The sequence below is a fragment of the Puma concolor genome, chromosome D3 (genome assembly GCF_028749965.1).
Source record: "Puma concolor isolate L17-30 chromosome D3, mPumCon1.1.hap2, whole genome shotgun sequence".
NCBI lineage: Eukaryota > Metazoa > Chordata > Mammalia > Carnivora > Felidae > Puma > Puma concolor.
The window spans coordinates 40,738,953-40,755,996 of record NC_141678.1 but is presented as its reverse complement, the minus strand read 5'-3'; the positions used below and the strand labels follow the sequence as shown (position 1 = coordinate 40,755,996).

Below are 17,044 nucleotides of genomic sequence, written 5' to 3'. Positions count from 1 at the left end.
CCAACTTTACATCATTTCCTAACAGAGACAGAATGGGACCTCTGTTCTAATTCCAGAGTTTCCAGAATAGGGAATCTGGCCCAGCTTTGACTAGGGTCTACTTAATCCAATCATCCCATAGGCTGGTATTTGAAAAGAAATTTCTTAGAAAAGGTTGGTGTCAGCTTCAGAGATAGCCTATGGGTTTAATATATCATTAATTTATGTGTCTGTCTTCTGCATTATAGTTTGTTGTGAGGTTGGGAAGAAACAGGAACTCCTATTCATTGCTGGTAGAAATGCAAATTGGTATTTGCATTGTGAACTGGAATTTGGCAATATCCAACAAAACAGACACGTATTTATTTTTGACACAGCAATTGCACATCCAAGAAGTTGTCTTCAGCATACATCTTCAGTAACATGAAAACAAATATGCATGAGATTGTTCATTGCAAAATTCTTTGTAATTACACCCTAAATGTCCAAACATAAGAAAATAATGGAAGTATGGTACACCTATACAATGGAGTGCTCTGGAACTGTTAAAAAAAAAAAAAATAGTAAGGTTGATATCTATAAACTGATAGTGAGTGATTTCCAGAACATATTCTTTTTTTTTTTTTTTTTTTTTGATGTTTATTTATTTATTTTGAGAGAGAGCTTGTGTGAGCAGGGGAAGGGCAGAGAGAGAGAGAGAGGGAGAGAGAATCCCAAACAGGCTCCATGCTGTCAGCACAGAGCCTGATGTGGGGATGTGGGGCTCGATCCCACGAACCATGAGATCATGACCTGAGTGAGTCAGACACCTAACCGACTGAGCCACCCAGGCACCCCTAAAGTGATTATTGATATAGTTGAATTAATATATGCCATATTTATAACTGTTTTTCATTCACTATTGTGTTTAGAGTAGTATCAGAGGACATGAACAATATCTGAAAACACTGTTAAAAATACTCTTCCCTTTTCCAACAACAGATCTGTTTGAGGCTAGGTTTTCTTTATATGCTTCTACCTAAACAATATACTGCAAGAGATCACTTAAAGAAGCAGAGAATCCAGCTGTATTCTATTAAGCCAGACATTAAAGAGGTTTGCAAAAAAATATAAAACAATGCCATCTTCTATTTTTTTTATTTGAGAAAGTGGCATCATTTTTCACAAAAAATATGATATATTTACATTTTAGGAGCTTATTAGTGTTAATTTTAGTTGAACTAGTAAATGTTTTTACAGTTTCTCAATTTTAACTTCTAATGCAGTAAATATAATGGATATCACCCACATAAGCAAAAGCTCTTTGTTTCTTCAATAATTTTTTTTTTTCAACGTTTATTTATTTTTGGGACAGAGAGAGACAGAGCATGAACGGGGGAGGGTCAGAGAGAGAGGGAGACACAGAATCGGAAACAGGCTCCAGGCTCTGAGCCATCAGCCCAGAGCCTGACGCGGGGCTCGAACTCACGGACGGTGAGATCGTGACCTGGCTGAAGTCGGACGCTTAACCGACTGCGCCACCCAGGCGCCCCGTCTTCAATAATTTTTAATAGCGTGAAGAGACCCTGAGACTAAAAAGTTTGAAAATTGCTGATCTGTAGTGTACTGTCTATTGTATAATAAAGAAATATACATATATCTAATTATTTTTTTGCAAAAAGAAACACAGGAAAGACTAGAAACCAATAATCTGGGTTAACCTAGTGGGGTTACCTACATGGTAGGAGGAACCTGCAGGATTGACCCTTCTCTAGGTAAAATTTTCACTTAGTATTGATTTTGGAACCATGTTAATGTTTTATATACAAAAAAAAAAAAAAATGATGATAAAGTCAAAAGAATGTGGGGCAACCATAAAATAGAATATGAATTTCAAAAATAAACCTAAATGTATTTCAAAAGAATAACAGTCATGTTAAAGAGGGTTGAATAGGGGCGCCTGGGTGGCGCAGTCGGTTAAGCGTCCGACTTCAGCCAGGTCACGATCTCGCGGTCCGTGAGTTCGAGCCCCGCATCACGCTCTGGGCTGATGGCTCGGAGCCTGGAGCCTGTTTCCGATTCTGTGTCTCCCTCTCTCTCTGCCCCTCCCCCGTTCATGCTCTGTCTCTCTCTGTCCCAAAAATAAATAAACGCTGGAAAAAAAAATTTAAAAAAAAAAAAAAGAGGGTTGAATAGAGAACTAACTCAAGTAAACTTTTGAATGCAGTATTTTGACCTTATACCCTCAGACTAAAATAGATAAATAAACAAACAAACAAATAAATAAAATTGAATTATAATATTAGGTTTGGGGGTGCCTGGATGGTGTCGGACTCTTCATTTTGGCTCAGGTCATAATCTCAGTTTGTGAGATAGAGCCCTATGTTGGGCTCTGTGCTGACAGCGCCTGCTTGGGATTCTCTCTCTCCCTCTCTCTGTCCCTGCCCTGCTTGTGCTCTCTCTCTCTCCCCCAAAATGGATGAATGAACTTAAAAAAGAAATAATAGTAGGTTTGTTCTTCACAGAGGTGTGGCCGATGTATTCTAGAATTGAACATGTGCTAATTGCCTTGAGAGCAAGGGGACACAGTTTTCTCCCTGTCGGAGAAGAGCATAAAACTGTGAATACCAGGAGGACTGAAATGAGTCCTGTGGTGTTGGATTGAAATTGAAGGTATCAATATGAATTCATGGTTTTCTGTATGTGGATATGGGTGTGTATATGTATGGGTGTGTGTGTGAGTGTGGATGTGTGCATTCACGTCTCTGTGTGCATTCTATCTCTGCCTCCTCTCATAGGTCTTAAAAGTAATGACACTCCAGTAGTTCTAAGCACACTTAGAGCCCCGGTCTTGGTTTCTAAATACTTTCTCTACTGAAAATAACTAGCATTTCTTGGAGAAACGATTGATTCCAGGGCCAGGTCACTGAAAATCAATATGGGTCCCATACCAGAAAACAAGAAAGTCCTAAAAAAAAGACAGTGTCAAGTCAAAAGGATAAGGGAGTCAGTTTGAGGAGCTCCCACTGGCCAAATAGGAGACAGTCTGATCATCAAAATAAGTAACAATGATCAGTTATAACCCACTGAATAGAAGGACTCCACAAATCTATATTGATATAAATAAACAAGCAAGCAAAAAAATGGGGAAAGGAAAAGCTCTTAGTAGAAGGCCAACAATAGTAGAATGCCAACAAATAAATGTAAAAGAAATTATGGTGTGAGAATTGATAAATATGACAGTAATATTTGATTCAAGCTAGAATCATAATGGATTAGACACCACCTTAACCAAATAATTAAAGCTAACATTACAAGCCAGCATTGAAATCAAGTGCCACCTAATATGATGTACTGAGCAGGACATAATGTCACTTTTTGTGATACATCTGTCAAAAATGCCCAGGCTCAACTATCCACAATAACCAAAGTATGGAGAGAGTCTAAATGTCCATTGACTGACAAATGGATAAAGAAGATGTGATAAATATATACAATGGAATGTAACTCTGCAATCAAAGAGAATGAAATCTTGCCATTTGTAACAACATGGATGGAACTAGAGTGTATTAGGCTAAGTGAAATAAGTCAGTCAGAGAAAGACAGATACATGATTTCACTCGCATGGAATTTAAGAAATACAACAGATGAACATAAGGGAAGAGAAGGACAAATAAGATAAAAAGAGAGAGGCAGACAAACCGTAAGAGACTCTTAAATACAGAGAACAAACTGAGGGGTGTTGGGTGGGGGGATGGGCTAAATGGGTGAGGGGCATTAAGGAGGGCACTTGTTGGGATGAGCACTGGGTGTTATATGTAAGTGATGAGTCAGTAGATTCTATTACTGAGATCATTAGTACACTATATGTTAACTAACTTGGATTTAAATAAATTTTTTAAAATGCCCAGCCTCAATTTAATTATGAGGAAACATGAGAAAATGCCAAAGTGAGTGTGCTGCTGGAAAATAAGAGGCTTTTACTCTTCAAAAATGCCAAGGTCATGAATGACAAAGACAGTCTGTTCCAGATGAATGGAGACTGAAGAGATATACTGACTATATAACATGTGTGATTCTAGATTGGGTCTTAAGTCTAGAAATTTTTGCTTTCTTATGAAAAACATTTTTTGACAACTAGCAAAATATGAATTTGGTCCATATTTTAGGTAATAGCATTATATCAATGTTAGTTTCCTAATGTTATAACTGTATTCTGTAAGAGGAAGTCCTTGTTCTTAGGAAATACACACCGAAGTATTTTGTGCTCAAGGGGTAACATATCTGCAACCTATTCTCAACTCATTCCAGGAAAATGGATATATATGTGGGAAATGATTGTGTACGTGTGAACAATGAACCAAATCTAAAGAATCTGAGTGGTGAAGAGTATATGAGAGTGTTTTGTACTATTCTTTTTTAAAAATTAAAAAAAAATTAATGTTTATTTATTTTTGAGAGAGAGAGAGAGAGAGAGAGAGCAGGGAAGGGGCAGAAAGAGAGGGAGACACAGAATCCGAAGCAGGCTCCAGCCTCTGAGCTGTCAGCACAGAGCCCGAAGCAGGGCTTGAACTCAAAAACCATGAGATCATGACCTGAGTTGAAGTCAGATGCTTAACCAACTGAGCCACCCAGGCGCCCCTGCTTTGTACTATTCTTACTACTTTTTTTTTTTTTTTGATAAGGCTGAAAGTATATTAAAATAAAAAATCACAAAACAAAAGTAAATGAGAAAATAATGAAATTCAGACACATGTTCTAACATGGGTGGACCTTAAAGACATTATACTAAGTGGACTAAGCCAGACTCAAAAGCACAAATACTATATGATTGACTTATACCCTCATATAAGTAGTAAAGTAGTAAAGTCATACAGATAGAAAGTGGAATAGAGGTTGCTAGGGGCTAGGGAGGGGGCAAATGGGGGTTAGTGTTCAGTGGGTATGGCCTTTCAGCTTAGTATCAAGGAAAATGTTCTGTGCTGGTTGCAACACTGTGAATGTACTTAACGCCGCTGAATTGTACACTTAAAAATGCTTAAAATGGTCATTTTTACATTATGTGCATTTTACCACACATACAAAAAAAGGGAATGAGGGTTGACAGCCCCAGATTTATATTTTAACCCCACAACACCAGCGCTCCTTCCCCAGAACTGATTACAGACTGCAGGTTCATTCAACAAAACATTTAAGGAACAGCCTCCTTCCGGACCAGGGATCTCGTAACATCTTGCCAATCACAGTAAGAAACAGCCTATTTAAATAATAGTTACGAGCTGGCTCAGGAAGTAATCTCAGTCACTACAGTAATGAGCCAACAGCCTGCTTACCGCCATCCCAAGGATGGTGAACCTGAGAAAGCAAGCATCTTGCAAGCCTTTCCCTGTTGCACCCTTTGACCTCTGCAGTGTGAACAGGAAAATTAAAGCAAAGTAAAATAGCCGACTTAGGCAGTCTGAATTCTGGCACCAGCCTGGCCTGAAGTAGGCTCGTGTTCTCATCTAGGTTACTCATTATTTTTTTATAGTATAAACAATGGTAAAGTGTCTTCTATGCTTTAAGTGTTTATAGTAACACTGTACAGCATCAAATATCAAGGCACAATAAATCTTGTCTTATTTTTTAGAAACTTCAAGTGCCAAGTGAAAAAATCATTTCCCCTTTCACAGCCACAGTGTAATGTCAGGCCTTCAATTTTTTAAAAGCCTAATAACCAGACTCTTTGCCTCTGATTCATTCTGGAGACAACTGTGAACTTCGTCTTCCAGAAGTGTTGCCAAAAGGTCTTCATTTCCTACAGAATGAGGCCCCGTACCCCCACCTCAGTCTAGCACATTATCTCCCAAGCACATAAACTCCCAAGCACATTATCTATTGTTCTTCACTTGCTTAGCTTTCATATCAACCAGCTTAACACTTTACACGTAGTGAGCAATCAAGAATATTTGCCATTTTTTGCCAATGTTTGCCAAGTGACGAATACCACTATTTCAGTTTCCATGCAGAACCTCTCATTGTACCTAGAACCTGATACCGAGGTCTTTAACTTAAAAAATAACACCTACTGGTTTTTATGATGATAAAAGTAAGTCCAAGCTCACTGCAGTAAACTGCAAGAGAGAGGGCGGCATAATCTCACAGCGTGGGTATAGGCATTATTTACATTTAGGGTGACAAACAGACTTGATGTAACAAATGAAGCTGAATCCTAAAAGTACCCAATTTTATTTTTGATTTGTTTCTATGCCATTGGGATAATGTCTGGAGTGGATGGTTAGGGTGTAGCTCTAGAGGCCCCGAGGTAAAAGAAAATAAATCTTCAATTTTATTAATGTGGAAGAAAGAGTACAAACTCCTGAATGTCCCCCAATCCTTCTAGGCTTTGTTTCTCAAGAGCAATCTGTAGCTGGGATGACTGCTCTGGGTGATTGGAGGTGGGGTGGTGGGGGGAGGCTTCTATCCTACAACTCATGGGCTAATACATGAGGAATGAATGTCAACTTCCCCTGCCAGGATTGTAAGTTTTTTCCTAGCTTAGACCACATGTTACCAGATAAAGATTACTTAACAATAACTTCGTGAAATCTTCTTTACCCAACTTGAAGTCTAACGAACTAAATTCGCGTGATTTTTTTTCCTGGATTAGAGGGTGAGTTTTGTTGGTTTTTGGTTTTTTTGTGGTTTTTTTTTTTTTTTTGCATTTTTCATGCAAGTTACAATTTACAAAATAAGATACGTATTTTGGGAGGTGCAAGAGGGAGAAATGGGAAAAACAAATGTATGTTTAAGTTCTGTCAGAAAGGAAATTTTCCTAAACAATATCATTAGTATGAAAAAACGGGGGCTTTATTTTGTGAATTGGATTTCCAAAGCTACACAGAAGGGCTTGTATCTCAGACTGGGGGTTGGGGGTGGGGGGTGTCTCAAGAATTCTTGGAGGCTCCGCAAAATGTCAACAGAAGGCAAAGCGCACTGGTTACAGAATAATTAATCCATTTGAAAAATGCACTTTGCAATCAGACAAATAAGAAGCAACCAGTGACTGATGAAGCAGAAGTTTGTGTGGGATTTTTTTATACTCTTTCCCATAAAGAAGCTGGTAGATGAACATAGGACTTTATTAGATGAAAATAAAGTGAACCTAATTCATGAAATCTGGAACATTTTTTGAAATGGTTGCTTTGTTTAATTTTTAAAACTACATGGGATTCTTGCAAAGTACAAAATATTTAGAACAAATCACAGATTGCTGGTTTCCAATGAGGGATAATGTGTCCAAGAATAGAGAGAGAGAGAGAGACAGGCAGACAGACAGAGACAAAGAGAGATAGAAAGAGAAGGAAGAGAGGGAGGAAGAAAGTAAAAACAGCTCAGCTATCTGAAATACTACTGTTTTCAAATCTAATGGTCAGAATGTTATGTTTCTACATTGTGGAATAAGGCCCATGTGTGTTTTCATGTTACCATCTGGCTGTCCTGGCTGAAAACACCTCCACACTAGATGTATCAAAGCTTTCTAGACTTTACTCCCCCATCTCCCTATTCGTGTCACACACACACACACACACACACACACACAGAGTACCCAAAGAGGAAATAATTGGCCCTAAAATCATTTGTAGACATTAATTTTTTAAAGTAATTCATTTCTTTAGGGTCAGTAAATAAAACAGTATTTCTAGAGGACATGTTGCCTGAACCAAAAAAAGTCAGGACACACAGTCTGACTGTTCAAATAGGAGAAATGGAAATAAGTATTTGAGGGTAGGACTGTCCAAAAAAGAAAATTTACCTCAGTTATTGGTCTGAAAGAGGCTAGTAGAGCTAAAAGCCTTAAAATACTATCTATGAATAAAACGTAATTGTTCTCCCTGGCAAGAAGAGAACGTTTAACCATAGGAACAGAAATAGCTAGAAAGGAAAATACAATAGGGCATCATTCTGGGACTTCTTAGTCCCATTAGTAAACAAACCATTTAAACTAGGGAGTAAGGAGTTGCCAGCCAGAACATTAACTGTAAGAGCTTATCCAGAGATGATATGATGTCTGGTATTTGCTTCAAAATAATACAGGAGAGAAGGGAGTATGTGAGGACACAGATGAAGCAAGAGTGTGGCCTTGGGTTGATAATTGTTGCATCTAGGTGATGGGTATGTGGGGATTCTTTACACTGGGATCTCCATATGAGACATATTTCAATTTTCCATAATAGAAAGTAAAAAAAGCAAAACAACGACATTCTAGGCATGACAAAGTCTTTGTTTCTGAGGTCACCTGGCTATTTTTCAGGTCTTTTAAAAATTTTTATTCAGGACTAGTAGACACATGTGCATTGTTGCCAAGCACAAGCAGAAGGGAAGAGAAAAATAGGGACTGATTTTTTTTTTAATGTTTATTTTTGAGAGAGAGAGAGAAAGCATGAGTGGGGGAGGGACAGAGAGAGAGAGACAGACAGACAGACAGACAGACACAATCCAAATCAGGCTCCAGGCTCTGAGCTGTCAGCACAGAGCCCGACACAGGGCTCAAACTCTGACCCACAAGATCATGACCTAAGCCTAAGTTAGAAGCTCAACCGACTGAGCCACCCAGGCGCCCCCAAATAGGGAATGATTTATACATTTCTTTCACCCTGGAAGAGGAGCCCTGCTAATCTACTCTGTAAATGTGTTGCTGAGGACAGCTTCCAAAACGGGTTGGAAAAATAAAATATATCTAAGTTTAAAAAATAAAGTATATCTAAGTAGCGTGGACATGAATATGTTTTCCTGCCTTTTAAGGTAATATGGAAGAATTGTTTTCACTTTTTCATGACATCCTGTGGAGGTCTGCTGAAACACTTCAGGAGATAACAGATTGTTCCCTTTTACAAATATGCCAGTCGAAGAGAAAGCCTTTACTTAAACGTTCCATGCCTTTCAGGGGATATGCTGACTCTATTCGTACACCGATAGCATGTATTAATTTGGTTTGTGGAAAAGCATCTTGCCCTGTTTTTACATTTACATTACATGCTGTAATGCTTGGCCAAATTTTCTGTAAAAATTACCTGCATCAGGATTAATCTTTCTAATTTTGCAGATTTGGTCATCCAGTTCAACAATGTAAATGGTTTGACAGCCTTTGTTATTATGTCCTGTAAAAGGCAATGAATAATGAGCTCCCAGGGTGTCACTGGGGGTTATTCACACTTGCTAATGATTAACCACCCATGGCTCCTGGACCAAAGAGCCAGACTTAAAGGCCCCAAATACAACTTCAGTCTCCTATTTTAGATCCCTGCTTATTTCTATACAGGATCTTCAAAAATCCCCTCTACCTCAAACCAGAACAAAACCTAAATGTCCAATATAGGAGGATTGGTACATAAATGATTTCTACAGTTACAATGGACTATTATTTAGTCATTAAAAATGATGATGGTAGACCTGCCTTGCAAGAAATGTTAAAAGGAGTTCTTAAGAGAAAAGGAAAGTACAGGTGAGAAATGCAGACATACATAAAGAAAGGAAGAGTGATGAAGAAGGAGTAAGTGAAGGTAAAATAAAATGATGTAGGCCTTCTGCACCAGTCAATGATTGGATGCTTGCCTCTCTAACTCAATCTTACCTCTCTCTCTCTTCTCAGGCTTGTACAAAAAAAGCACAAGATGAAAAAAAGTAATAGCCCCCTTATGATGCATAATATTCCCTTCCCTTTCTTCCTCCAAAAGTAGCCGTTGTGAATACTTTCTTAATATTTGAGTTTCATTCCAAAATATATAGGCATGAAATACTTTATACAAAAGGAATTGTTTTGTATTGCTAAAAAAAACAAAACAAAACCTTTATCAATATATTTTATTAATCTTTCCATGTCAACTCAATCTAATTTACTTCATTGTTGTAATGACTTCCACATAAAATTTTCTTCTTTTTTTTTGGAATACCTTTTTCTGATGAACTGCCTATCTACAGACTTTGCCCAACTTTTTAAAAACAGGGTTCTTGGGGCACCTGGGTGGCTCACTCAGTTAAACGTCTGACTTTGGCTCGGGTCATGATCTCACGGTTCGTGGGTTCAAGCCCCGCATCGGGCTCTGTACTGATAGCTTGGAGACTGGAGCCCGGAGCGCAGAGCCTGCTTTTGATTCTGTGTCTCCCTCTCTCTCTGCCCCTCCCCTGTTTGCACTGTCTCTCTCAAATAAATAAACGTTAAAAAAATAAAAAAGAAAAGAAAAGCAGGGTTCTTTCTTCTTTCCTACAGTTTGTATGAGTTCTTCATAAATTAGGTAAATTGGTCATATGCTTGACATGAGCTGCAAGCATTGTTTCCCATTTTCTTTGTTTTTGGAAAATGTATGGAATTTTTCCTGAAACTTAAGTTTATTTATGTTTATATCTTTTATTGTTTCTTGATTTTACAGCCTGACTAAAAAGGCCTCTCTCACTCCGAGATCATATGTATGTCTTCTTCTAGAACAGGTTGTGTCAACCTGGGCACTGTGGGCAGGGGAGTTTTTGCTGTGGTCTGTCCTAGGCGGGGAGGGTGCCTAGCAGCATCCCTGGCCTCTTTCCACTGGATGCCAGTAGCATCCCCTGCTCTCTGGTTGTGCTCACCAAAAATGTTTCCAGACACTGTCAAATGTCCCCTGGGAGGAAAAATTGCCACCCACACTATGCCTGGAGAACCACTGTTCTAGAACATGTGTAGGTGCCTTTTTAATTACTGTAACATTTTAATCTTTGATTCCGGTGAATTTTATTTTTGTTAAAGAAGGTGAGATGGAAGATTCAACTTTATTTTTTTTTATTTTTATTTTTTTGATTCAGCTTTATTTTTAACTGACGGTAGTCAATTGCCCTCATTCAATTTATCCCTGATCTGAAAAGACCCCTTTGCCGAAATCTAAATCTCCGTATATGTTCTAATCTGTCTCATGATTCTTTATTTTCTTTTTTTTTTTATTCTCAGTACAAAACTTTTACATTTTAATTATTATGAACTTCTAAACATACTTTAGGGGCACCTGGGTGGCTCAGTGGGTTAAGCGTCCGACTCCTGGTTTTCGGCTGAGGTCAAGATCTCACCGTTTGTGAGTTCGAGCCCCATGTCCGGCTCTGCACTCATGGTGCAGAACCTGCTTGGGATTCTCTTTCTCTCCCTCTCTCTCTGACCCTCCCCAGCTTGTGCTGTCTCTGTTTCTCTCAAAATAAATAAACTTTAAAAATACATACATACATACATACATACATACATACATACATAAATAAAATACTTTATTTGGAGGGGCTTCCATCTCTGCTTTTCTCTTTCAGCATTTCCCTGGCTATTGTGAGCTGTTTAATTTCGTTTTTTTTTATTTTATTAAAAATTTTTTTTAACATTTAGTCATTTTTTGAGAGACAGAGAGAGACAGAGCATGAGTGGGGCAGGGGCAGGGACAGAGACAGAGGGAGACACAGAATCCGAGGCAGTCTCCAGGCTCTGAGCTGTCAGCACAGAGCCCGACGCGGGCTCGAACTCACGAACTGTGAGATCATGACCTGAGCCGAAGTCGAATCCTTAACCGACTGAGGCACCCAGGCGCCCCATGAGCTATTTTATTTTGATGAACTGTGGCAGTTTTTAAAAATCCTCTTGGTATTTTAATGGAAATTGCTTTAAATTTAAAGATTGATTTGGGGAAAATAAACATCTTTATACCTTCACTATTGAATCTTGCTAGAAAGAATAAATTATATCTTTTATTTTACTGAAGGCTTCCTTTATGTCCCTCAGTAGGGTTTTAAAGTTTCCTTCATAAAACTTGCACATATTTCTTGTTAAATTTATTCCTAGATATTTCATCATTTTATTGTTATTATAAATGGGTCCTCCACAGTGTTGGGAAGAGGTAATGGTGATAAAATGGAAACACATGAATAGATTAACCCTTTTGACGGAAAGGGGAGAAAGGGAATATGTTAAAAACAGATATGATATTCCTGAACTCCTATTCTTACTGCATAAATATGGTACTTATTCCAAACAACATATATATTTTTTAAAAACAGACATGCTGCCTCCCTTCATAATTGTTTCACCTAACCTTGTTCCCTCAACATTAACTCACTCTTTTTAGATGAGCTTTAAAGCTAACCCCAAAACAGACTGCTTCTTAAAAAAGAAGAAAAAAGAACATAAAAATAACCAATAGAATATTTGACACAAGTCATAAATAGGGAAAAAGAAGACATAAAAATGGCCAATAAATACACAAAAATGTGCTCACTTTCTCAAAGAAATGTAAACCTTATAAAAATTAGGTGCCATTTATTTGCCTAGGTGATTGACAAATATGAAATTGATTAATAATATGCAGTGTTAGTGAGGGCATAGAGAAAAGTTTTCTCACATCCCTTTGGTGGGATTTTAAACAGGGAAGATGATTTGGAGGGCTAATTTGGCAATATCTATGAAAATTTTGAATGCACATACCTTTGACCCAGCCATACCACCTCCCAGGGACTCGTACAAAGGGACTCAAGCCCCAAAAGATCTGTACACAAGCTGACATTCTGCTGAGACACAGGAGTTTACAATCAGGCGGAGTTCCTTCAAATTGGATGATGCACATGTTCTCTCAATTGCTAAATATTTCAAATATAATTGGACTACCTTTTTATAGCTTTTATATTTCAAATATAATTTGACTAGTCACAAATTAGAAATTATTTAAATACTCATCACTAAACAAATTATTACATAAATGAAAAAAACATTGCAGAATATCATTATTGTTTGGATCATTGACCGGGGGTCAGAATGACAGGACAAATTATGTCATTTCCCCAGACTCCAACAACTTCCTCTGTCAGATGGGGTAATAACAAGGAATACGTCTTAAGATTGTTTTCAGTAATAAATAAGACTAAATAGGTGAAGTGTTTGCATACTCCCTGGCATGCTATATATAATACATGATTGTATTCTTTTTATTAATGATTCTTACAGTCTCAATTTTTTTCTTTTTCCTTCCTTCCTTCCTTGAACTCACTACCCTGAGATCAGGAGTCACATGCTCTACTGACTGAGCCAGCCAGGTGCACCCCCTTAGAGCCTCATTTTCATGCATTATTTTGTTTAATAAATATTTATTGGGTACCTATGATGTGTGAGGCATTGTGCTCAGTGCATGAAGATTTAATAATGAGCATACAGTTTAGTAGGGGAATCAGAGGAAAATAAACAAGTTAATAGTCAAATAAGCAAAATAATTAAAAATTGTGGCTATGCAAGAAACAAAGAAACAGTTGAGCATAGATCTGTGGTTCTCAACCGGCGGCAATCCCTGCCTCCTCCCTTCCTCCACACCATTTCCATCCCCTCTGGAGGACATCTGGCAATGTCTAGAGATGTTTTTATTTGTCACAACTTGGTGCGGAGGGTGTTACAGGCAAGTGTTGGTTAGCAGCCAGGGATGCTGCTTAACAATGCACAGGACAGCCCCCACAACAAAGAATTATCCAACCCCAAATATTAATAGGGCTGTGGTTGAGAAACCCTGAACTAGATGGTGGGGGTGGGGGGAAACCTAAATTCAGGTCAAGCGGTCACAGAAGACTTCTCTGAGGTGACATTTAAGCCAAATTTTGACTGGTGAAAAACAGCGAGACTTATGGCAGAGTGGAGTGGGCCCAGCCACAGCGGAGGGGACTTGAAAACAAAAAGTAACAGTGTGTGTACCACACATGTGTGCCTAGGGGAAGTGAAGGGGACAAGTAAGAGAGCTTTCATGTTTCACTTTGTATGGCTTTCTTACTGAATTTTTGAAAATAACTTTTTTTTTTTTTTTTTTAATTTAAAAATGGGGAAAGGGGAAGAAAAGTACAAAAAGCAGGCAGGCTGGAAGACAGCCGCTTGCAAAACTACAGATAGATTTCAGAGAAGAGGGGGATTTTAGAGCCACCCCCACCACCACCACTACCCCCTCCCCACCCCCATTCAGGAGGCCCTGGTGTGTAATCTGTGGTTAGTCAGTCTCTGCTTTTCACCCCTCCAAAGAATGACAGAGATCACCTGATTTAAAGCCAAATAATCTATGTCCAACACTTGGTTTTATACCTTTCAGTTCTGTTATATTGTTACTTGACTTTAAGGGGTAAAAAATAACCCACTTAGAGTTCATGTATTAAACGAGATAATTTAAATAAGTGTTCTGGGGTGCCTGGGTGGCTCAGCCGGTTGAGTGTCCCATTCTTGGTTTCGGTTCAGGTCATGATCTAGCAGTTCATGAGTTCGAGCCCCACATCAGGCTCTGTGCCGACAGTGCAGAGTCTGCTTGAGATTCTCTCTCTCCCTCTCTCTCTCTCTGTCCCTCCCCAGCTCGCTCTCTCTCTCTCTCTCAAAAAAATAAACTTAAAAAAAAATAGTGTTTCATAAACTGGAAAGCACAATACAGATCCATGCTGTTGAGAATAAAGGGGGGGAAAGCTGTGCTCCACAAATAATCTTTTTGCTCTGCCCCCTTGATTCCAAACCCCCTGTAGGTAGTGAGCAATGAGGACTGGACTAGAGAGAGGAAAAGACTGAGAAAGGAAGTGCCCAGGAGAAAAGTGATTACAAACAAAAGTAGTAGCACAGTTTTACATTATTCATGTAACTGAGGGGAGGAGAGAAATCCTGATAGATAAAATCACCACAAGATGGTTGTAACCCAGGCCCTTGAAAAGACAATGGCCAACTTCTCCCTAAGCAGCCCAAGACCCTCTGACCTGAGATGTGAAAAGATGATTATAGCGTGGTGTTTGGAGCCCTGCAGTGTGCATACTTCATAAAAGTATCTGCTCCCCAGAGACTAGAAGCAAAAGGGGTCCAGCAACTGTGAGACGCCATTCTTGCTGGAGGGAAACTGTGCTCCATCAATGGCTGTTCAGTAGATGAATGAAGTAAATACTTCTCTGATAGCTTGATAGACCTCGTATGGATATAAAAATTAACTGCACACATTGACACACTTTCCTGGCTTATTTACCTTTCTAAGTTTCTGAGTTTTTGCCTTTGAAGGGTTTGCAGGCTGTGAAGAATAACTTAACTTACACAACTCTGTGTCTTTTCTTGGCCTTGAGGCAGCTTCAAAAGATGACACCAAATGGAACTATGTGTGCCTGGAGGGAAAAAAATAAATAATGGTGAAAAATGTTTATCCGCAGTCTTCTCCAGCACGAAAGCACTTTCTCACTTTTACTCACATAATTTTCCAATTTAACATGAATATGAATTCAGCAAATAATAGGCAGCAAAAGCGAATCCATATCATTTCTTTTAGCACTGAAAAGAAACTCAAAAGTCATTGGAACAGTTTTATGGAGAGGCCCTGCCTGGGACATAAAGGGACTGACAGAGCCAGAATTGAAACTTGTTTTTCCACCTTGAGAAAAGCAAATAAACAAAAAATATCCTAAGCAATTGCTGGTTTTTCCGAGCCCACTTTTTTGGGCTGTTTTTCTTCTCTGTGTTATGCAGACTCCAGGCACTTTCTTCCCAGAATGCAACAACAATCCAAAGCCCCAAACAAGTTTGAGACAGGCCATGGGGGTGGGGTTGGGGTTGGGGATGGAGGTCGGAGAATCCACTGGAGAGCCCTCACACGGAATGGTGCCCGTGTTCCTCTTGGGAGCATCTCTCCAGATCTAATAACAGTTTTGATAGGATTCGTTCGAGCAAAAGGTGAGCATTGGCCGGATCAAGCCGGACCTCCAGCAAGAGAGTTTAAAGTTCGGCTTTTTTTTCCTCTTCGCAATTTGAAAGAGGCTTTTAATTCTCCCCGCCCCTCCCCCTCCCCCTGTAAAGTCTGCTTTCTACCTATAAAGTCGCTTCAACTCTCGGTTTCCATCCCGGTTGCCTGAGAATCGCAGTAATTAGCCAAGTTCACTTCGACGAGGAAAAAGATACCTTTGTGTACCTAATGAGAGCCACCGCGTGGCCAAGGATAAGCACGCAGACGGAAACATTTTTGTGCCGGGGTTCTGTAAGCGGGCAGGGGGAGGGTTAAGCCGACCCGAAGGCGTGTTTTGTTGAGTGGCTTCGAAAGCCGCCGAGGCAGCCGAAGCAGCTTTCGAAGTTAGCAAACAAAGCGTCTCCCCAGTAACCGCCCGCTTCCAGACGAGGCTCCTGCCACTCAGACCGCGGAGTCGCAGCGTCGGCCGGCCCCCGACTCCTCCTCCCTGCGTCTCTCCTCCCTCCTCTCCAGTTCACCAACGGATCCGAGCCACCAATCCCAGCAACAAACAATCCTTCAAATGCTAGGACGCCGCGGCCCTCTAACGGGCGGCCTCCCGCTCGCTCCCCGCCCCACATCTGTCCCGCACTCGGGCGCAGCAGCTGATTCATCTCCAGCCAGGCCCAGGGAAGGAACTGCGCTCCAGCAAGTTGCAGACTAGCTTCCAGGCTGGTGGTTTCCCCTAGGACCATGTTTCCCCCCCTCTGCCGTTTTAGATGTGTGTTCTCATAGGTGCCGAGCAGTCGGCAAACCACAGAAGAAAAAAAAAAAGTCATAAGGTTGCTGCCTTCTTAGAATGACGCTTTTTTCCTTGTTTATTCATTTTAAGTCCTGTAATTGGTAAAACCACCCAAGCTTTGTAAACTCTGGCCTTAATTCACTCTCGAGGCGGGGGTGTCTTTTTTTTGGGAGGGCGAGTGGGTGGGAGGCTGGCTTTAATTTTCAGTGTGATCCTGAAACAGAGGCTCCAAAGTCTAGTTAGTCATCGTTTGGCCGCCTCAGCCCTTCTCGGGTTTAACCTTATTTCCACGGAGCTTTTCCTGCCGGCTTCTCCATCGAGGTTACAAAACAAAAACAGCACAGAGCCGAAACTGGAGGCAGACTCAGGCGCTGACGTCTCTACTAGGTTTATTTACGGTTTGGGTGTTTTTTTTTTTTTTTTTTTTTTTAAGTGATGGGGAAAGTCTTAGAGAGGCATGCGACAGTTCGTTTACTTCAAAACAACGGGACACACACGCGAAAACTAGACCCAGTGGAGAGGGCGGGGAGGGGGCAGGCGTTTCTTGAAATCAGCCAAACAGCATCTGGTCTTTTAAAAGGGTAATCTCATCAAGGAACTC

General features: G+C 39.9%; 1 long non-coding RNA gene across 2 annotated transcripts in view; it reads right to left on the bottom strand.

Moving 5' to 3' along the window:
• LOC147575520 (uncharacterized) overlaps positions 1-16,124 on the bottom strand; it is a 145,373-nt gene extending 129,249 nt beyond the window's left edge. The window contains exons 1-2 of one of the 2 annotated variants that reach the window (XR_015242475.1): positions 15,788-16,124; positions 14,958-15,090 (exon numbers count right to left, since the gene is read on the bottom strand). This is a non-coding gene — a long non-coding RNA (uncharacterized LOC147575520). The remainder of the gene's footprint in view (positions 1-14,957; positions 15,091-15,787) is intronic. The other variant, XR_015242474.1, reaches the window with a different exon arrangement.
• Positions 16,125-17,044: the final 920 nt, after the last annotated feature.